Source organism: Tamandua tetradactyla, chromosome 6, assembly GCF_023851605.1.
Source record: "Tamandua tetradactyla isolate mTamTet1 chromosome 6, mTamTet1.pri, whole genome shotgun sequence".
Taxonomy (NCBI): domain Eukaryota; kingdom Metazoa; phylum Chordata; class Mammalia; order Pilosa; family Myrmecophagidae; genus Tamandua; species Tamandua tetradactyla.
The window spans coordinates 52,210,769-52,230,056 of record NC_135332.1 but is presented as its reverse complement, the minus strand read 5'-3'; the positions used below and the strand labels follow the sequence as shown (position 1 = coordinate 52,230,056).

Genomic DNA, 19,288 nt, shown 5'->3' with positions numbered 1-19,288 from the left:
CTCCACAGTTTCTAATGAGAAATCAGTATTTAATCTTATTGAGGCTCCCTTATGTGGGACATGTTGTTTCTCTCTGAAGTATTCAGAATTCTCTCTTTATCTTTGGCATTCAACAATTTGATCATAACGTGGCATGGTGAGGGGAACATCTTCTACTAAACTCTCCACCATGTGCAGGCACTGGGCTTGGGTTTCCATCTTCTTCACTCTGTCAGGCCATCAGAATGAGAGTTCAGATTTGCTGAGATTTTCTTCAAGGGAAAAGTAGCTTCTATGCTCCGGTTTCTCTTCGGTGTTGGCCTGCTAATTCCCTATTTATTTTATCAGCCCTTTGGTGCTCTGATGATGTTTTGAATATTTTATCTACCATGTTAAACAATTTTGGGTGGGATAATTGGTCCAAATGCCCTAGCTGCCACTACTAGGCTTCCAACCCTGGAACTTCTGCTCTCCAGTGCATCCTCCAGGTATCCCCATCCCTCCATTTCCCTCTCTCCTTCTTCCCCAGAGGCAAAGGGGGAGGGGGGGGAAGGGCAGTGTTCATCGATAATGATGAACACCTTCCTCGGAAGGCAGCAAGAGAGGAAATCGCAATCATAATAGCCACCTTGAAGACCAGACTTAGGGGTGGACCAGCCAGGCCTTGGCTGAGGGGCCAATATCTATGGAACCCTAAACTATCATCACGGATTGGAATAAGATGGAAGAAAATGTTACTGTCTAGAACACCTTTTAAGGGAATCACTGATTTGCTTAGGAGGATGATTTTGATAAGATGCAGGTGTAGGAATGTACACGCCCCTTCCCCCCAAGGTTAACTGCTTTAGGATGAGAAGGGGTCCGCTGATTGCACAGCTTTGTTCGGAGCAGGCAGCCAGAGCTGAACGGTTCAGAGCCATAGAGAAGCCTGGCCCTCTGTCCTCGCCCTTCCTTTGCTCAGTACCTAACCTCTTTCAATCAAGTGTTGAACAAATAGTGTTTAAAAATCTGTTTTCTCTCTAGAAGGATAGCAAGAAACTGGCAAGAGTAATCGCCTCTGGGGAGTAAAACTGGGGGGAATCTTGTTACATATAAAAAAAAAAGGTTTGGAAGAAAATGCTGTACAGCTAATTGCTGTACACACCAGTCCTGGTGGGGTGGCAGCAATGGGCTCTTGGCATCATCGGCATCCAGCCTACACCTAAGCTACCCACCGCAGCCAGGGCTTTGGCTGGGGTGGGGGTTGAAATTTACAGAAAGGCCAGAGAGAAGGTGAAGGGTCGCAGGCAGCATCCGGGAATGTAGAGAATGTAAAGGGAGTGGGGTTGCTGGCCCCAAACTGGGCCTCCGCCCACTGAAGCATCCTTCTCTACAGAACCTTGGAGGGATCTGCGCGATTGCTCAGTGGTGTGGGGAGTGTCAGCCAACTGCTCCCCAGCTTCCTGCCTTGGCCTTGGCAGCCCCTCTCCCAGGCGGAGTCTTGGCTTTACTCTCTCTCTCCCGCTCTCGCTGCTTGCTCACTCCCTCTCTCTCCACCTTTCATACTTGTCCACCTTATTTTCATGATGTTTAGAGTATCAGCAGAAGGAAAGATTTGTAAAAGGCATTGGGAAGATTCCAGCTGTTTTTGGAACAGACTGTAAGTTCTCTTTGCCCAGAATCCTTAAAGGAGAGGTGCAAGCCGAGGTCTGGGCTGAGACTGGGAAGCTGTGCGTGGAGCACATGCAAAAAGCTCTCTGGGCACTAAGGAAGCTGGGAAACCCAGTTGTCATGTTGCTTCCTAATAACCCTCACATCATGTACACTTGTCACAGGCTTCAGGGCACTCACTTCACAGGAATCTCATTCAGCCTCTACAACAACCCTGTGAGGCGGGCGGGACAGGCATTTTTATCCCCATTTTGCTGATGAGTTGCAGAGCCAGTGGCTGTAACCCCCAAATCAGGATTTTATGCCCAACCTTTTCCTACATCCAGAGAGAGGCTCAAAGCACTCCCTCTGGAGCACCCTTGGGCCTGGGCTCCAACCTTTTGTGGAGAACAGGCAAGAATGTGGCTCATTCCATGTTGCAAATAACTGCATTCCCCACCCCACTCAGACAAAGAAATTCCTCCCAAATGAGAGGAATTCTAAAGCAGACCCTAGGGACCTTGGGAGAAGCTATTTGATTTATTCCAGTCCCTACTGGAATTCCGTGCCACATTTATAAATGTCAGCGCCGGAAATGAAGTTCCCACTGCCCTGGCAGCTGCTGGTTGCTGCTGCTGCTCAACAAGGGTTCGGATAAAGCATTTCCCCTCCTCTTGATTTATAGGGATCTGGAAATAAAAGAAAAATAAAAGCCCCCTGGAGCCTTGATGGCAGGGACAACTTCTCAAAAGAGAAAGGGAATATAAGAAAAAGAGCCCGCTTTTAAGGTCACATGGAAAATAAATACCTTGGGCTTATGCAAAGAGAGGAAAAGCAGTGAAGCCTGTGTTTCATTTCAGGGGCTCTGTCACAAGATAAGGGGAAGGATAAGGGGTCAGTGAGGTTGTCTTGGTAACCTCTAGGCTTCTATTCTCCCTGAGCAGGTCTGGGTGTGGGGCATGGAAAAAGGCTGGCAAAGACTAGAGCCAAGAGGTCCTGGCAGGCAGTGCAAAGAAATGAGCAGTGAAAGGGTCTGAAAGGACCACACGGATACATCATCGTCATCAACTGGATCCGTGGCGGACCTGGCTGGGAGAATCTCGCGGTACTATAGATCCGTTTGTACTCACTTCTGCAAAAATGTCTTTCTTTGCAGCAATCCTAGATCTGTGAAGCTCTCTGGGCTTTAAGAAATGCTGGGTTGGACCCACTCAAACATTCCTGGCCAAGCCACTAAGGTGTGTAGAAGTTAACTAAAGTCACAGGTCCCACCCCCAGCTCTCCAGAGAGGGATGGCCTAAGTGGTCCCCAAAGAAACAAAAAATTCAGAAGTTGTTTTTAATTTGGTTTTCTTGCGAATTTATTTTAAGACATACCAAAATGCTTCCAAATTACCATTGTTCCCTTTTAAATCATCCCGCACAAGGTTGTGTAGTTAATCCCGTGGTGCTCAATGTATGGCCCAAATCGTCCTGGAAAGCACAGTGTGGATTACCTTTAGGGCCAGTTTAAAACCCAGGCAATAAAACGTCCTGTCACGTACAGGGGTTTCCTTCCTTTCCCTTAACTTGATTTATCAGACCTATATCCCAGTAACTTTTGGCTCTTGCTGAATATCAAATCCTCTGCCAAGGGACTTTCTCAGAGTGTTCCGGAATGGCCCTTGGAAGACAGGATTGTTCAGCAATAGGATAGAGGTACAATGATTAGCAAAAGAGAGACGGAAATCACAAAAGGGAGAAGAGTCGTTGTGTTTATGGGACGGAAATCTGAGTGGCTTTTTTCCCTTGTTTTTATTTTCCTTGTGTGGCTAGAAATGTTTCTCTAAAAGTGTGTGAATAGAAAAAAAAATCTACCTTCAAAAGGTGAAGATTTGACATCACTGATGCTATTGAAAAGAATGTGCCATGGGGTGAGCCAGTGTCCAAATAGAAAGGCCCCAACTATTTTTTACCAGGAGCGAAGCTGAGAAGCCTGGCCAGGCAGGTGCCTGCCACCCCTCCAGGGCTTCTGTTTCACATCTCCCGCAACATCGCGTGCTCGCTGCCCCGAGTGTCCCCCAGCCCAGTTTGGATCTCCCTGACCCGGCCTTCCCGGGCTGGCCGGTTCCCCTGGCAGCGTGAATGAAGCTGCAGCGAGTTGAAGCTCTGCTGGCCAGGACGCTGCTGAGGTGGCTTTTTAATCCTCCAGCCGTGTGGTCCTAGTGATTGCTTTTATTAGGAAATGTAATGAAAAAGACTATATGAAGCCCCTGCCAGAAAGAAAAAAGAAAAGGAAAGAAAAAAAGCTAATAAGATTTTGCACCAAGTGTGGCGAGAAAAGAAAGGGGTGGGGGGGAAGCACATTAGGAGTCAGATAATGAGATAAATGAAAGACCGCAGGGAAGATCATTTTTGCAGACTTGCTGGCTGGATGGTTGTAAAATTTTTAATTTGCTGAATTCTCTTTTTTCGTTGTCTCTGACTCTCCCCATCTCTGTCTTTCTGGTGCTCTGAATCTTGTCTCTGTCTTTTCCCCTTTGCCTTTTCCCTTCTTCCTCGGTTTCTTTTTCTGTCTCAGCTCTTGCTTTTCAAATGTGTGTGTGTGTGTGTTTCCTTTCACCAAGGCCAAATCCTGCCTCTCAGAGGTGGGAGGCTGATACCTTGGGCAGCAAGGACCCACCCAGCCAGAGGCAGCAAGGGGACAAAGAGCTGCCCCCTCCCCCTTGCCTTCTAGGGAGCAGCTGTGATTCATTCGGCTGGGCCAAGGGGAGAGAGAGGGGAAGAGATCAAGAGAAAGAGGAGAGGGAAAATGGGACCATGGAGGGAGGACAGGAGATCAAAGACCAGGGAAGTAAGGAGGAAGAGAAAGCCCCCGCTGCTCCCGCAAATCGATTCTCCGCAATGCCCGCCTTCCCGTCTGGGCTTGGTGCTGCCGAGCAGAATGCCACCTCCATGGGATGCCAGGTCTGAGCAGAAGGGCTCTGGGGCCTTGGGCCAGCATGCCAGCCAGGCTGCGGGGAGCACCGGGCCTGCCCTCCCTGCAGGGAGGGGCTCTGCGGCCCGGGGACCCCCTCTCACCGCCCACACTTTCAGGAGGTCCTCTCCCAAGCCAAGCTGTGTTACTTGCTTAGGCAGTACTCCTGTCCTCTGGCTCCATGCCTGGAGACTCTGAGGTGCTTCTCTGCGCCTGTCCTGAGCCCCAGTTCTCAGCTGCGGTTGGAAGCACAGAGGTGGACACAATGAACAGTTTCCCCACGGGTGGGAAGCCCGTGAAATAGAGAAAGAAAAAATGGCTCGGGATGGAGACATATTGTCAGTTAATGGGACGATCACTCGGATCCGCCATCCTGTCTCTCCTCCCAGGGGGGACTGTCTGCTGTTTCCCTCCCAGAGGAATCATTTCCCTCCGTGCTCTGCAGCCTGCAAAAGCTGTGCGGTTGGTTACCTAGGGGTAGAGGTGGGGCTGTTTCCTGTACCGCCATTGCAGGAGATAAAACAGCCGTGAAAATCAGCCAGGTCCGTAGAAATGAGTGGCTCTATTAGAAATCAGACAAAAGAACTGGCGAAATCTGTTCTGTCAACAGAACCCTGGAGGCCCAAAGGGAGGTTTCCAGAAAAAAAGGAGCCACGGGTCCCAAACTGGGCCAGGCAGAAGGGGAGGAGGGCTGGAGAAAATAAACTGGATTGGGACAAGAATGGGGCAGTCCCAAGAGGGAGGCTGGGACAGGTTCAAGGTCATTGTGGGGGGTGGGGGGCAGGGGAGCAGCGCTACTGGACTGTGGAGTAAAATCCACACGGAGGCCGGGAATAAGAGCTGAAACAAATAGTGCTTCCCATGCTCCAGGCACTGCTCTGAGGACCTGAGAATACTCACTAATTTAATCCTCACCACTACCCTGTGAGATTGGTGAGAATAATACCATCTCCATTTTACACATAAGGAAACTGAGGCACTGTGAGAGGTTAAGAGGAGTCAGGGTTATAAAAGCAGGTGGCCTACCTTCAGAGGCTGTGCTCTCACTCTCTCACTCTCTCTCTCTCTCTCCCTCCTCTCTTTCTTTCTTTTTTGTAAAAACAGTTTTATTCACACACCATACAATCCTTCCAATGTGGCTCTCAGTATAATCACAGAGTTGTGCGTTCATTACCACAATCAATTTTAGAACATTTTCATTTGTCCAAAAAGAAAACTCCCATACCCCTTATACCCCCCTATTAGTGACATGCAACCTTTGCGTGGTATCTTTGTTACAACTGATGAGAGAATGTGGAAATATTACAGTTAACTGAAGTCCACAGTTTGCCTAAGGTGTATTTTTCCCTATATACCGCCTCATTCTTAGCATTAGTGGCTTGTAATGGTGACGGACATTAATTCTAGCTCACAGGAGAACATTCTTTTACTTGTACTATTCACCACATTCATCGAACAACAGGGTTCGCCGTGCTATACAGCGCCGTGCTGCATCCTCTAGCTTTCCTTCCAGCCGCATACACGGCTCTAATCTTCCCCTTTCAACCACAATCACACCCACAATTCAGCGCTGTTAATAACACTCATGAGAACGTGCTACCATCACCTCTATCCATTTCCAAACATTTACAACCCGCCTTATTAAAAATGCTTGTGCTCTTTCTTAACCACTTGGCTCTACTCCCTCTCCAGAACAGGAGACAGGTTTGGCAAGGTGTTGGAGACCAGATGAGACGGAGAACAGGACTGTGGTTAAGAACATGAACTTCTGGACCAGACAGCCCAAGCCTTCCTAGCCGTGCGACCTTGGAGGGGACCCTTAGCACTTAATGCCACCCCACAGAGAGATGTGAGGAGCCACAGAATTCACGTAGGTTAGACACCCGCGTGCTGTGCCTGGCCCTGAGCTCAGGCGACGGTTGTTTTAACATTCTAACATGGAGTGTTTTTCCTGCTTGGCAGCTGGCACACCTCAGCTTCCCCTCTCTGCTCTCCCACCAGAGACACAGGATGGACCCTCCCAGGGACAGACTTCTAAGTGCACACAGTCCCGCAATCAGGCACTAAAGAGCCCGCCTACACCCAGCGCAGCCCCTCGCCCACAGGCACCCTCCCCCAGCCCTGCCGCAGAGGCCCCTGAGTTCCCAGAGGATGAAACACCTCCCCAGTGGCTCACTGCATTGTTCTAGGAGTGTACACTGCACCCCTCCCTGCCTGCCTCTTCCCTTCCCCCAGACCGTGCTTTTCTCTTGATGGAGAGGCCACAAATTAGGCAGAAAGGAAAATGTTGACAGTTCCCAGCCCTCCCTTGCTGGGGATAAAGAGAAATACGTTAACGGTTGAAGCTTTAGGCGGATCAAACACAGTTTGCGAGATGCTTCAAATGTATTATTCATCTCACCAATGAGATGCAATCTTGGGCTTTCTCTGTTCGCCCCATCAAGAGGTATCCTCAGCTGCTGTGGAGATTCCAGGCTCCAGAGAGGAGAGGGGTGCATTCAATGTTAAATCAACAAGTCGGTCTTGTCTCCTTCCTGAAGCTTTCCAAACAAGATGGATCAACTTGCCCGAAAACCGAAGGGTGTAGAGGCTATGGGTGAGACCCAAAAGAACTGGGCAGTGACAAGCATTGGGGATCAAAGAGAAGACTGACTGTGACACGCAGAGGAGGCTGGAGCAGGAGATGTTGACTTGGGAAGGTTCTCCATGTGCCATATGAAATTGACGGTCATAATTTTTATGGACTGGAAGAACTCTCAGAGGAAACCCCTCAGCTAGGCCTTTTGTACCAAGCTCTCCCTGCACCTGTCAGGCCTTGCCTTGCCCAACCCCTCCCAACTGCAAATGCTGCAGACCCTAGGGCTGGACTCACCCCAAACTTGAACACCTGGTGGAAAGATCTGGAACCAGCCTCAGGGTGCTTACTGTGCAACTGTTTGGCCTTGTGATCTAGACAGGTGGAAACCCTGCCCCACCTGCCTGGAGGCCTGCACCCGTTCAGTCCTTGTCCTCCTTTTCCCTTTGGCCATGGAGTTCCCCTCTAGGCTTCTGCCAATATCTCAGGGTTCTGAGATGCCAGGGCAGGCTTCCCAAACTGCACACTACCCCTTCTCAAACCTCACCCAGAGAAGAAACTGCCCCAGCCTATCATGGTTTTGCCCCACTCATTCACAAACCTTACACTTGTGTTGTGATTTACAAATTTCACGTGGGGGAGGGGCGGGCACTGCTGGTAGCACAGGAGATTGGAACAATCTAGAAAGAAGGAAATTTGACATGATAGATCAAAAAGCCTTTTGATTCGGTAGTTCTATTTCTTAGAAACTGTCTCAAGAAAACATTAGATGAGTATACAAATACATACAAAATGTCCATGTCAGCTTTGTTTATAATAGCAAAAATGTGCAAACATTCTAAAACCATAGTAATAAGGAATTGGTTGAATGGTGGAATCCATATGATGCAGCCAATTAAAATCAGATTCTAGAATAATATCAGAGGGGAACTAATATATTTCATTCTAAAAAAATCTCAAACAATAAAGGTAAAGCAGAAGTTCCCTCTTAATCCCAATCCAATCCGACTCCTCTTCCCAAGCATAGTACTGTCATCAATTTAGCATGTATCCACCCAGGCCTTTATTTTTGAAGAATAATATTTAATGTAAACAAGTCAGAATATCAGGTTATATGAAATATACGCATGTGTCTATGCAGAAAGATAAAAACTGACTGATTATGTACCAAAATATTAAGAGTATTCAGCTCTAACTAGTGGGATTGAATATGGTTTTTATTTTCTAATGCAGGAATTATTGCATTTTCAACATGAACAGGAAAAAGGAACAATACCTTAATTATAGTGTTAGAATGAAATGGCCACCTGTGCTTCTTTCAGAGAAGGGCTTGTCCAGGAGACCAAAATAATTGACCTGCGAGGGTTTCCTGAGAAAAGAGAATGCCCCCTACAGGGTTACTGATCAGCAACATCTGGTGATAAAACTAGTTTTTATCCAGTAGAGAGAGCTTATCAGAATGGAAGGATACCATACTCATTAATGAATGTATATCTGCTCCCCACTTTGAAAGTCCCACCCCCCCCCTTGTAAAGTGGAAACTTAATGTTAGCCAATCAGAACATTTCTTCACTTGCTTCTGCATTAGCCATATATAAGCTTCCTCTTTCCACCGCTGCCCCGTGGGGGTCCCTTCTACTTTCCGAATGGGATACTGCCCCATTCATGAATCGCTCAATAAAACTGTGAGATACTAAACTGCATGAAAAGTTTTCTTTTATCAATGGTAACTCATACAGAATTGGTATCATTGGCTGCTTCTTAGAAGACGCGAGAGAGACTGTTCACCATATACTTTTATGCCTTCTGAATTTTGTACTTTGGGCACGTATTACCTATTCAAAAACTGAATAAAATTTTCAAAAGTTTAACATGGCAATAAAGTAAAATGAAGGGGCTGGTGGAGAAGACCTCCGAAAGATGGCAAGCCCTGATATTCTGGGGATCTGTAAAATTCCTCAAGCTGTATTTATAGTTTCTAAATCTGCTCAGGATTCACTCCAATAGTGCTGGTCTCTTTCTGTCTCACTAGGCAAGGAATTAGGGCCTATAGCCTCGAAGAAATGAAGTAGGGTCTAAAATAAACCAGGCTGCCAGCCAGAGATAACTTTATAATAATTTACAACAAAGCAGCAGTAGTGGCTCTGGGTTGAGCCTATTTTTATGCTTTTTTCAAAGTACTTTTCATCTTACTTCAGTTCTCCAAATTTTCCTTGAGGCTACCTGCCAGTGTCAGACTCCTGGGGAAGAAAGGAATGGAAGCTGAGGACCTGGTCTACAGGGCCATTGTCTGAAATCAGCCTGCAAGATTCCAGGGCTGGGTAGTGGGTCTCAGAGATGAGAATTCTCTCTCCTTTCCAAGGCCCATATCATCCATTGGTACCCAGCTCCTGTGGCCTGTCTCTGAGCCTCAGTTTCCTCATTTAGAAAATTGAGAATAATCTGCCTTGCCCATAGGCTGGTTGTGAGACCTGGGTGACCGAGCGGCAAAGGCTCTGCCCAGTCAACAGAGGTCCCCAGGGCTGAAGTGGCTTCTGGGGCCCCTGTCAAGCCAGGCACCTACCTGGGGAAGGGGCTAGATGGTGGGGTGGTGGGGGTCACTGAGACCTGTGGTAGCACTATTGACCAATCCATACAGAAATTTCCAGTCAATCATATTGTGAGGATTAAGTGAGATGTGTATCTGTGTATGAGGACACAGGCCTTCCACCCAGCCTAGAAAGGGCTCCATAAAGTATTTATTCCTTCCCCTGGAAAGCATCCTCCCCTGACCTCCTCCAGCCCTGCCAGCCACACTGTCTTCTCTACGCTGCCCCTACTCCTCTACTACTAAGTTCAATGCACTGAATTCATCTGTGTGTTTCACACACACGGTCTCATGAGACCGAGTTCTCTGAGGAGAAGATTTGTGAACAGGTTATTTTTATAGGTCACACAGTAGGTCTGCAGAAATCATCTCTTGAATGAATAAGTGAATGTATTTATAGCCATGATCTTTGTACGTTCCCACTAGGCCACCTCTCACTTCTGGTCCTGAGCTCCCTGTTCACACCCACCCCAAACCCAAGCCCAGAGAAAGGAGGGGTAGAGAGATTCTCGGGGAGCGGCGTGGTGTGGTTTAAAGTAGACTGCGCTGTGGTCCTGGTCACCAGTAACTTAACCTCTCAGGGCTCAGTTTCTTCTTCCATACATGGTCATTAGGTGAAATCGGGGGCTGAAAGTTCAAATGTCTCTAGAGGCCAGAAAAATAAGTAGAGAGGGCTATAAACGGTGGAAGTTACTGCCAAGTGAGGGAGCAGGCATGTCCCTTGAATGGCATCGCTTTTCAGTGCTAGTTATTCACTGTCAATCAATTCAAAACTGTGGGCTCGGTTTGGCCACAGTGTTCTGATTTTTTCAAGAGAAGCCAGAAATTTGGGTCTTAATGTGAAGTCTTCTAAATGGGTCAAACTCAAATCCACAGACCATTTACAGCCTGGAGGCCACCGGTTTGTGATCTGAGCACCAGCTGAACACTCAGCACCCTTCCGGTTCTTAAATTCTCTGAGTTCAAGAAAGTGGCCTGAAGACATACATTTTTGGAGTAACCTTTGAAGGGCAAGAACCAAAGCCCTGGCTTCATTCTGGCCTCTGGGCGTCTGCCACCTGCCACCTGCCACCCTCACCCCTCAACCCTAGCCTTCTGCAACCGCATGTGTCCTGTCTGCCTCCCCCACTACTTGTGGCGGGGTGGAGGCAAAGGGGGTGTAAAGTGAAGAAGAGATAAACTGGGAGGGCCTGGTGCAACCCCTCTCATTCTGTCCCCTCACATGCCACCCCCCCCACACACACCCCAGTCAGAGACCTTAACAAAGCCCCGCCCCGTAACGCTGCCCACGCACAAGGGCGCTCGCGGGTGATACCATCTCACCTAATAAATTCCTGTCAGAGAAGCTGTCAGGGCCTGGGAAATAAATAATGATATTTAACATTTTGTAATAACAACAATTAACCAGTAAATAATGTCCTTTAAACTGCAAACGCTGCAGTAAATTAATTCTTCTAATGAGCTGTCAGGCATGGAAGAAGAAAAGCACCCGTTCTCTTTGGTGCCACGCGGCTGCAGTGTGAGCAGCCAGGGAAGCTCACCTCGGGCCTCGCGAGCTCATTACAGGGAAGCGCGCAGCGCGGGCTTCCCGGGGAAGCGGCGTGGCTTCACCTGCTCCCACGTGGGCGCTCCGCCGCCGCCCCGCCGCCCCGCCGCCCCACGGCCCCCGCGCTGCCACCGCGCTCCCCGCCACCGGCTGACTGCAAATGAGCAGCGCCAAGCGCATTTCAATTAGAGATCCCCCCCCTCCCCTGCCTTCCCCTCACCTGGGCAGCTCTCAGCCTGGAGGGTGCTGGGCGCGGAGCTGCGGACCTGGGAACGGGAGAGGCCGGGTGCGCATCCCTAGTCCTTGCTGTGTGACCTTGGAGAGGTCTCCTGCCCTCTCTGCGTGGGGATGTCGTAAATGGAAATGTGAAGCTAATCAAACCAGAAGTGATTACTTCTCAGCTCCCGAGAAGGCTGTGACCATAAAAAGACACCAAAGAGTGAGGCAGCTCTTTATGTACTGATTTGGAGTAATCTCCAAGAAATATTGTCAGATAACAAAAGCAAGAGGAGCAGACAGCGTGCAGGGTATGCTACATCTTGTGTATTAAAAACAGGACTTAAAGAAAGAGAATATATATAGATATTTGCTTGTATATTTCTAAACAGGAACAGTTGCATTGCTCTGCCTCTGGGGAGGGGAACTGGGATACTGGGATGGGAAGCAGACTATTCAGTGGACGTTTTGTACAGTTTATTTATTTTTTTGTTACCATGTACAGGTATTACCTATTAAAAAAATAAAGGTTAAAAAAAGTCACACACATCAGAGGTCATCTTGTCTCACCCACTTTTACGAAGTGGAAGCTACAGGGGCCCAGCTAAACTGAGACCCCGCCTGAAACCCCTCCAAAGAGAGCACAACAACCTCTCTAACAACCTATCCTAGAGACAAACTAATGGGTCTGGAAATCCTTTCGACCCCATTCCCTCTTGCTATAATTTGAGTTTCTCTCTTTATGTTCTGGCCTTGGTGGGTGAAAGGGCTGATAATTCTCTGTGGACCAGGGTGGGCAGGTACAGCATGGGTGAGAGGAGAGAGAGCACGCCTGGGCAATTCCAGCCCTCTGGACTCATGTAGGCCTGGGTTTAAATCTGCTTCTAGTATTGCTAGCTATGTGGTATTAGACATCACTCCCTATCCTTAGGCTTCAGTATCTTAGGGTTCCTGCCTCCCTCAGGGAGGACATAAGGTGCAGAGTTTAATGAACCAGTACCCACCCCCGTGAGAGCCGGCCCAAACACATTGCTATTCAGGACAGACAGACTACCCCCTTTGCAATCCAGAACCACCTTGCCCCTCCCCCATCTGTGCCTTTCCAGCCACAAAGCACACCCCCTATCCCTTGCCCCACCTCCTATCCCCTACAGATAGATACATGGCTTCACAATGCCCAAGGACAGCTTTACCCATTTAGCACCTAAATTGTTTTGCTCTAAATCCAGAATGTGCTCAAGGGAGCTGGTGGCTGAGAGATGGTGTGGGAGCCAGACTATCACTCAGTGAGAACATGGGGAGATTGCTATGGGGCTAGGAGTGAAAGAGGCGGTCAAGCAGGAGGGCTCCCAGCCCCCATTTCCATCTGCTTAACTCCCTTTTTATTTGTTTTTCTTATAAGGTATCTCCATTAAAGAGTTCGTCAGCTAAAACATACTTGAAAACCCCTAACCTTGGCCATTTAGAACTGGGCACCAAAGGCTTGGGGTTCCAGGAAGAACAGGGACAAGAGTGGGAAAAAGGAGCCCAATGCATACTAAGTTCTCCCCCATGCCCGACTCTGCCCTAGGCACTTTACAGGCAGTGTTCCATCCTAATCCTCACGGCCTGTGGTTTGGGTAATATTGTCCCCATTGCATAGACAGGATAAGGGAAGTTCAAAGGAGTTTGGAGGCTTGCCCAGGGGTATTCAACTAATAAGTGGTTGGGCTGGAATCTGGACCCAGATCAACTAACTCCAAAGCCACATCTCCCAACACCCTGCTGCCTGTCCTGGTCCCCACACCTCACCATCTAGGTGTACTAACAAGGGTAAGGATGAGGATATAGAGCTGGAGCAAGGGAAGGTAGCCAGCTCAGTCTCCTGACCCTCTTGTCTCCTAACCCCCCTCAACTCAGTACCTTGAGCATCAGGGTGAAAGAAACTTCAGGGAACAATTGCTGATCTTGAGAATCTCTGAGAAAGGCTCTCCTTCCCTGGCAGCTTGGAGGAAATGCAATTTCTTCATTTATCCAGACAATATTCATTTGGGGCTCGGGAGTGGGAGAGAGAATGAGAGTGGCTTTGATGCCATCCCTAAGAGATGGTGTCGAAGTGTGGTGGCTATGGTTTAGACTGGAGTCTGACAGACTGGTTTTGAATCCAGGATCCACCACTTACAATCTATGTAACTCAAGACAAGTTACTTAACATCCCTGAGCTTTGGTTTCCTCAGGATAAATGCGGATAATTGCCACATATTTCTTTGAGCTGTTTGTGAGGGTTAAGGAGACGAGATACATAAAGTACTTAGCACCCAATAAATGATGACCTTCTGTCCCAGTGACCTTCCTTTTTGCTGCCCTGATAGACAAATTCAATCTCCCAGACCAAGAAGGGCAGTTGTCCTGGTGCCTGGGGTTGATGGCCTACCTCTGTAGCTCCCTGATTTGGGATGCAGCCCAGAAAGACCTCCAGGCTTGGCTTTTGCAGAGGACAGCAAAAAATTGAAGCTGAAGGCAGCAAAATAAGACCAATAGCAGGTCTGAATCAGCTCCTTCTGGGTCTGGGGGTTCGAGAGCCTCCCTTAAAGCCACACAGACTCCTGCTTGGCTACCCTGCCCTCCCGGGAGCTGTCCCCCTGGCCTGAGCCCTCAAAGGACTGAGCTCCTGTGTGTATTAAGCAGAAGCAGGGGGAAAAATGGGTGCTCTCTGTCAGCAGCGGAAGCTGAGTCTCAGCCATGCGGAAATTAAAACCAGCTTGCCCAGTGCTGAGTTACCATGTCGCCTGAAATCAGATTGATTTCTTGGGCTTGTTGTGACGGCAGTGTTACAATTGATTCGTCTGGATGGCGGGGAGTTTATCTATTCGGAGCAGTCTGTCATTGATCTGAATAAGCTTCTAAAATAGCCCAAATACCTGGCGTAGGCGAGGTCGCCACCACTCCGGCTCACTGTTAATTATAATAATGAACAGGCATGAGGAGGGTTGGTTCATTGCCTGCCCTGCAGGGCTGGCCTCTGTGAGATTTGGTATTTAATATTCATTGAGGGTCAACAACACGCATAAAGCTGGTGGACGCTCCTGAACTGAGGGAAGCTAACACGGGAGTTCATGCTGTGTTCTGCTCCCATGGGACTGAGAAAGAACTGGTGCTGCTGAAACAAAAAAGGTTTAGGTTAGATCTTAAGGAAGACCCTCTAATGACTGACAGTGGATGGACTAAAGTATGTTATTCATTTGTTAGCCTAGATAAGCTACATCTCCTCTCTGAGCCTGTTTCTTCATCTGTAAATCGGGGATCATAACACCTACCTCTTGAGCTGCTGCTGCTGCTGCTCCAGGACAGAACAAAACAATAGGGAAGAAACAAACAAACAAATAAAAAACTGGAGGGCTTTTCTGGCTGTCCTCTAGTTCAGGGAGAAGCAGAAGTTTCCTGCCTACCTTGTATAACAAAGCCCCTGCCCTTCTCAGCCCTGGTGCAGGATGAACACTCAATCAACAAAGCTTTTATTATAATAATTATCAGTTCAATGAAGACACATCAGGCACCGGCTATATGCCTGGTCCTGAGGAAAAACCTGAATAAGCCATGATCCTCTGCTTTTGAGGGGACAGAATCCAGGGTTACTATGGGAGTCAGGGCATCCCACCTTCTGGAGGCTTGCAGGAAGAAGGGAGAGCCCTGTCTCTTGGGAGGCAGCTTGAAAGAGTTGCTCCTAGAGGCAGGCAGATGGGACTGCCAAGGACTTCATGGGGTGGCTGCAGGTCCGTGGAGGATCACCCCACAGAAGAAGACTCCCCCAAAATCAGTCAACAAAAGCCCCTCCAGAATGATGCTTTTACAGGAAGAAGAGAACCCCGTCCTCAAAGAAACTTGCAAAAAACGTGGTCAGACGTGGGGTTCATTCTGTAGTTCGAGGGCATGACTGCAAGAACCAAAGAATAACCAGTAAACTCCCACCACCCCTGAAGAAACCATTTGAAATTGCAGCAAGAAACTTGGAGGCTAGATCAACATAAGGACTTTTGGGCTGAGGTCTGGAAAACAGCAAAGAAGACCATAAATAGAGAGACCCCTATGTCTGTCTGGGAGCTGCCTTAGTGACTTACTGACACACCGTCCTCCGTTTCTACAGAGCTCTTCTCTCTCCTACAGCTCGACATTCTAGCCGCTGTTGGAAACCCCCATGGCCAGCCTTAAGAGAAACATCAGAAGAAAGTTAATAGCAAAACGCTGTGGCGGATCTAATTGATTTTTTTTCCTATTGGTTCCCTAATATAGGCAACACTGTTCCTGCCGCTTTTCTGGGCTGGAGATTATGTCATAAATAAAGAGATTTGCTCCCTATTTCCATGTGCTTATCTTTAATAAGTTAAGAACTCAACGAGCTTTAGGAGGACTTGAAATAAGCAAGAGATGGGTGACGGCGTTGGCTTTGGAGGTAGCAGCGGCAGCTTAGTTTCAACAGAGGGGGAGGCAGATGACTATAGAGAATTGGGGGAGATTTTGCATTCTTGGGGCTGCCTGGGGCAGCTGGAGGAGAAAGAGAGGGGTGGGAGGGAGAGCTGGGAGAGGAAATTCATGGTGGCAGACGTAGTGGGGATGGGTGGACAGGATCCAGGAAGTCAGGAGGCTAAGAGTATGGGTTCTAGAGTCAGGTTGCCTGAGTTCCACTCCTGGCTCCATCAGTGCTTATCAGCTTTGTGAGGCATTGGACAAATTACTTAGACTCTCTGTGACTGTTTCTTCATTTGAAAAACGTGGCTAATAACATCTACTTCACAGGTTGTAGAGCAGATCAACACAGAAAGTGCCTAGAACAGAGCCTGGCAAGGACTTTGTGCCGAATATTTGTTAGCCATGGTTTGACTATTAAGACACCATCCAGCTCAATGCATCTGAACTGTGGCTGAGCCCTTGCTATGTGTCAGGCCTTGTCTGAGCTTCACAGATGAGTGAGACACAGTTTGACCTTCAAGGTGCACCCAGTTCAGCTGGGACCCAGCCCTGTGAGCATCACAAGGTGGACGGCACAACTAGAGATCCACAGTGGGGCAGATCTGGAAAAGGAGTGGTAATTCCATCCTGGGGAGGCTGCCATTCTTTGTCCCTGTTTCGAGGCTCACCCGCTCTCCAGTTCTGGAGATGAACGTGTATCTCCTTAAAGCTGAAGGTAAACAGAAGGTGTGGTGGGTGCAGAAGCAGCCCCACTCAACACAGCACCATCACCACCAGCCACTGTGCGCTTAACAAGGACCAGGCTGCCCTCTTCACTTGCAGTGCCTCATTTCATCCCAAGCAACCCTGTGAGGACAATAGCACGACTATCTCTCATTTTACAGATAAGGAAACTGAGGTACAGAGAGCTGAGGCAACTTGCTGAAAGCCTCACAGCTGGTAGGTAGCTAAGGCAGGATTTGAGGCCAGATCTGCTGACTTACTGTGTTCTAATCCCTACCCTCTATTCCTCATGCTGCACTTAGCGTCAAAAGCATCAATGAAGCACCAATAATATGGAAGGCCCTGGGCTAAAGGCTGAGGACATAGAGCAATGAATAAAATAAGCATTTACTGAACACCTACTACGTGCTGGGTCCTGCTACAGTTTGCCTCACGGTACTTTTCTGAAAGGCAAATGGAATCAATTTCCTTTACAGGCAAAGAAGCACAGGCAAGTCTAAGGGGTGATTCGGACTCAGGCCAGACTTTGAAGCCTGGGCACTGTGCAGGATGTCCCTCAGCCTCGTGACAAGCAGTCATCCCTCCCAGCAGGTCTTGTTCTTGCAAACCGCTAATATGGCCTTGGAAAAGCCAGTGGGCCAGTCCAGCTCTATCCGGGCATACTGCGCACGTGCACACTCCCACCCTTCTCCACTCACAGCGACCTCACCCACTTAGGGCCACTTCAGTGTTAGGACAATCTGTGGTCTATCCTATAGGTCAGAGAATGGGGCTCTTTGCACCCTCACTCCCTCCCTGAGAACAAAATCAAGGCTCAAAGATGGTCCAATGGGACTGAGACAAGAACCACATTCCCACCTCCCCTTCCCTAGTGGTTCCTGGGGCCTAGTTAGTGATCCCAGAATGCTGCTAACCATGTCCTGTCAATCTCTGTAGCCTGTCTGAATCAGAATTATATGAAGTTCTCCCTTTCACAGGCAATTACAGAGTAGCTCAGATCAGTATAGAAGCTTCCCAAAGAGGGACAAAACTAAGATGTTTTCACTCTTTGCTGCAGATGGGTTGAGAAGTGGAGCCCTCCTTCTGCCCTTCAGTCATGGGTGGCCTTCCCCTGTCCCAATGGGAGATGCTTTCATCTCAGACCCTCATTTTGTATTCTCCCTCTCTCCTCCAGGCCATTGTCTGGACCTGTGGATTCTGTTACTTTAAGGACTGGTGACCTCACAATCAGTTGCCATAGAGACTATTGTGATGTCACAAGCAGAGGACAAGTAGTTCAAGGAGGAGTGAAGGGTGGGAGGGACACTTGGGATTTCTGTCATATTTTCATGCCCAGAAGAAGAAGTGGCCAAAGGTGTATCTGGAGCTGAATTCTGATATCTGAGGGAGCCCTGGCTAAGTTTCACCATGTTCTCCTGGGACTAAGATGCCTTTGACACACAGAGAAATGGTCAACGAACAAGAACATCAGAAATACTCCTCTCTACTTAGGGGCTATAAGAAGTGGGCTACTTTGCGGCAGGAAGGAATGAGATTTGATACCAAGAGGAACCATGTGGTGGGAAGATCTCCCTGGAGGGAAGGATGCTGTCTTGCCTTAGAGAACTTGAACCATGGGAGATAACTTGGCCTCTAGAGCTTCCAGAGCCCAGTTTAATTACCTTGTAAAGATAGCACAGGACATGCTGCATTACAGTGTATTGAGAATCATCTCCTCTCCCTGGTCTGGGAGCTTATTGGGGGCTTTGCCTCTCCAACAGCCAGCTTACATCTGGGCACACACAAGTTTCTCAATGAATGCTCCCTCAGTCAGAAAATGAATGAGTGAGAGGGAGAGGAATGAAATAGGTAGATGTTTGGGTGAAAAACGATGAATGGGCAGGCAAGTGAGTGAACAGATAAACAGATGGGAAGATGGGGAGTCTGGAGATTGTCCCCAAGCTTTGGAGCTCTACACTTGCCTACCACACTTCTTGTTCTCTGCAATCAAGCCACACTAACCATCTTTTAATCCTTTCTACCATGGGACTTTGCACATGCTGTTTCTTCTATATGGAATGCACTTTCCTTCCCTCTTACAACAAATAACTCATACTCTTTGGCTTTCTACTCAATCATCACCTCCTCAGGGAAACTGTCCCTCTCAGGTCAACCCCCCATCACAGGCCTCCAAGGCCCTGTGATCCTCCCCTTCTGAACACCTGCCATATTGCAATGCTGCAGTTAGGTGGTTTCTGTGTAATGTCTCCCACACTAGACTGTGAGCTCCATGTAGATAGGGGCAGGTCTGTTTCAACTCACCTTTTTATCCCCAGCACTTAGTACAGTAGATAGTTAATATTTGTTGAATTAATTAATAAGTAACTAAACCTGCCCTGCCTGTTCTAAACAGCCTACCCTTCAGGACTGCAGAAGGGGAGAGCCTCTTGACACAGACCTCCTGGAGATAACAAGGGAGCAGAAGCCAGAGGGCTAGAGAACCTGAGATCCCCCCAACACCTGCTCCTGAAAAGATCCAAAGTTTGACTTACAAATCATTTCGCCTCCCAGAATCTCAATTTCTTCATCTGTACAATGGACACAGTGACAGCACTTGCCTCATAGAGTTGTTATGAGGATGGGAGTAAATTCC

General features: G+C 48.3%; 1 long non-coding RNA gene across 15 annotated transcripts; it reads right to left on the bottom strand.

The window, feature by feature from the left end:
• Positions 1 to 6,803: 6,803 nt before the first annotated feature.
• Positions 6,804 to 18,982, bottom strand: LOC143687928 (uncharacterized). 15 transcript variants are annotated; one of them, XR_013177753.1, is made up of 12 exons: positions 17,571 to 18,982; positions 17,059 to 17,099; positions 16,602 to 16,779; positions 15,585 to 15,670; positions 15,125 to 15,400; positions 14,784 to 14,803; positions 14,388 to 14,626; positions 11,492 to 11,684; positions 11,049 to 11,081; positions 8,415 to 8,507; positions 7,740 to 7,818; positions 6,804 to 7,153 (listed from the first exon to the last, which is right to left on the bottom strand). It is a non-coding gene; the product is annotated as an uncharacterized LOC143687928 (long non-coding RNA). The 15 variants fall into 15 exon arrangements; XR_013177738.1 differs by lacking the exon at positions 17,059 to 17,099 and having other exon boundaries at positions 17,571 to 18,978; XR_013177742.1 differs by lacking the exon at positions 17,059 to 17,099 and having other exon boundaries at positions 14,388 to 14,623; positions 17,571 to 18,978.
• Positions 18,983 to 19,288: the final 306 nt, after the last annotated feature.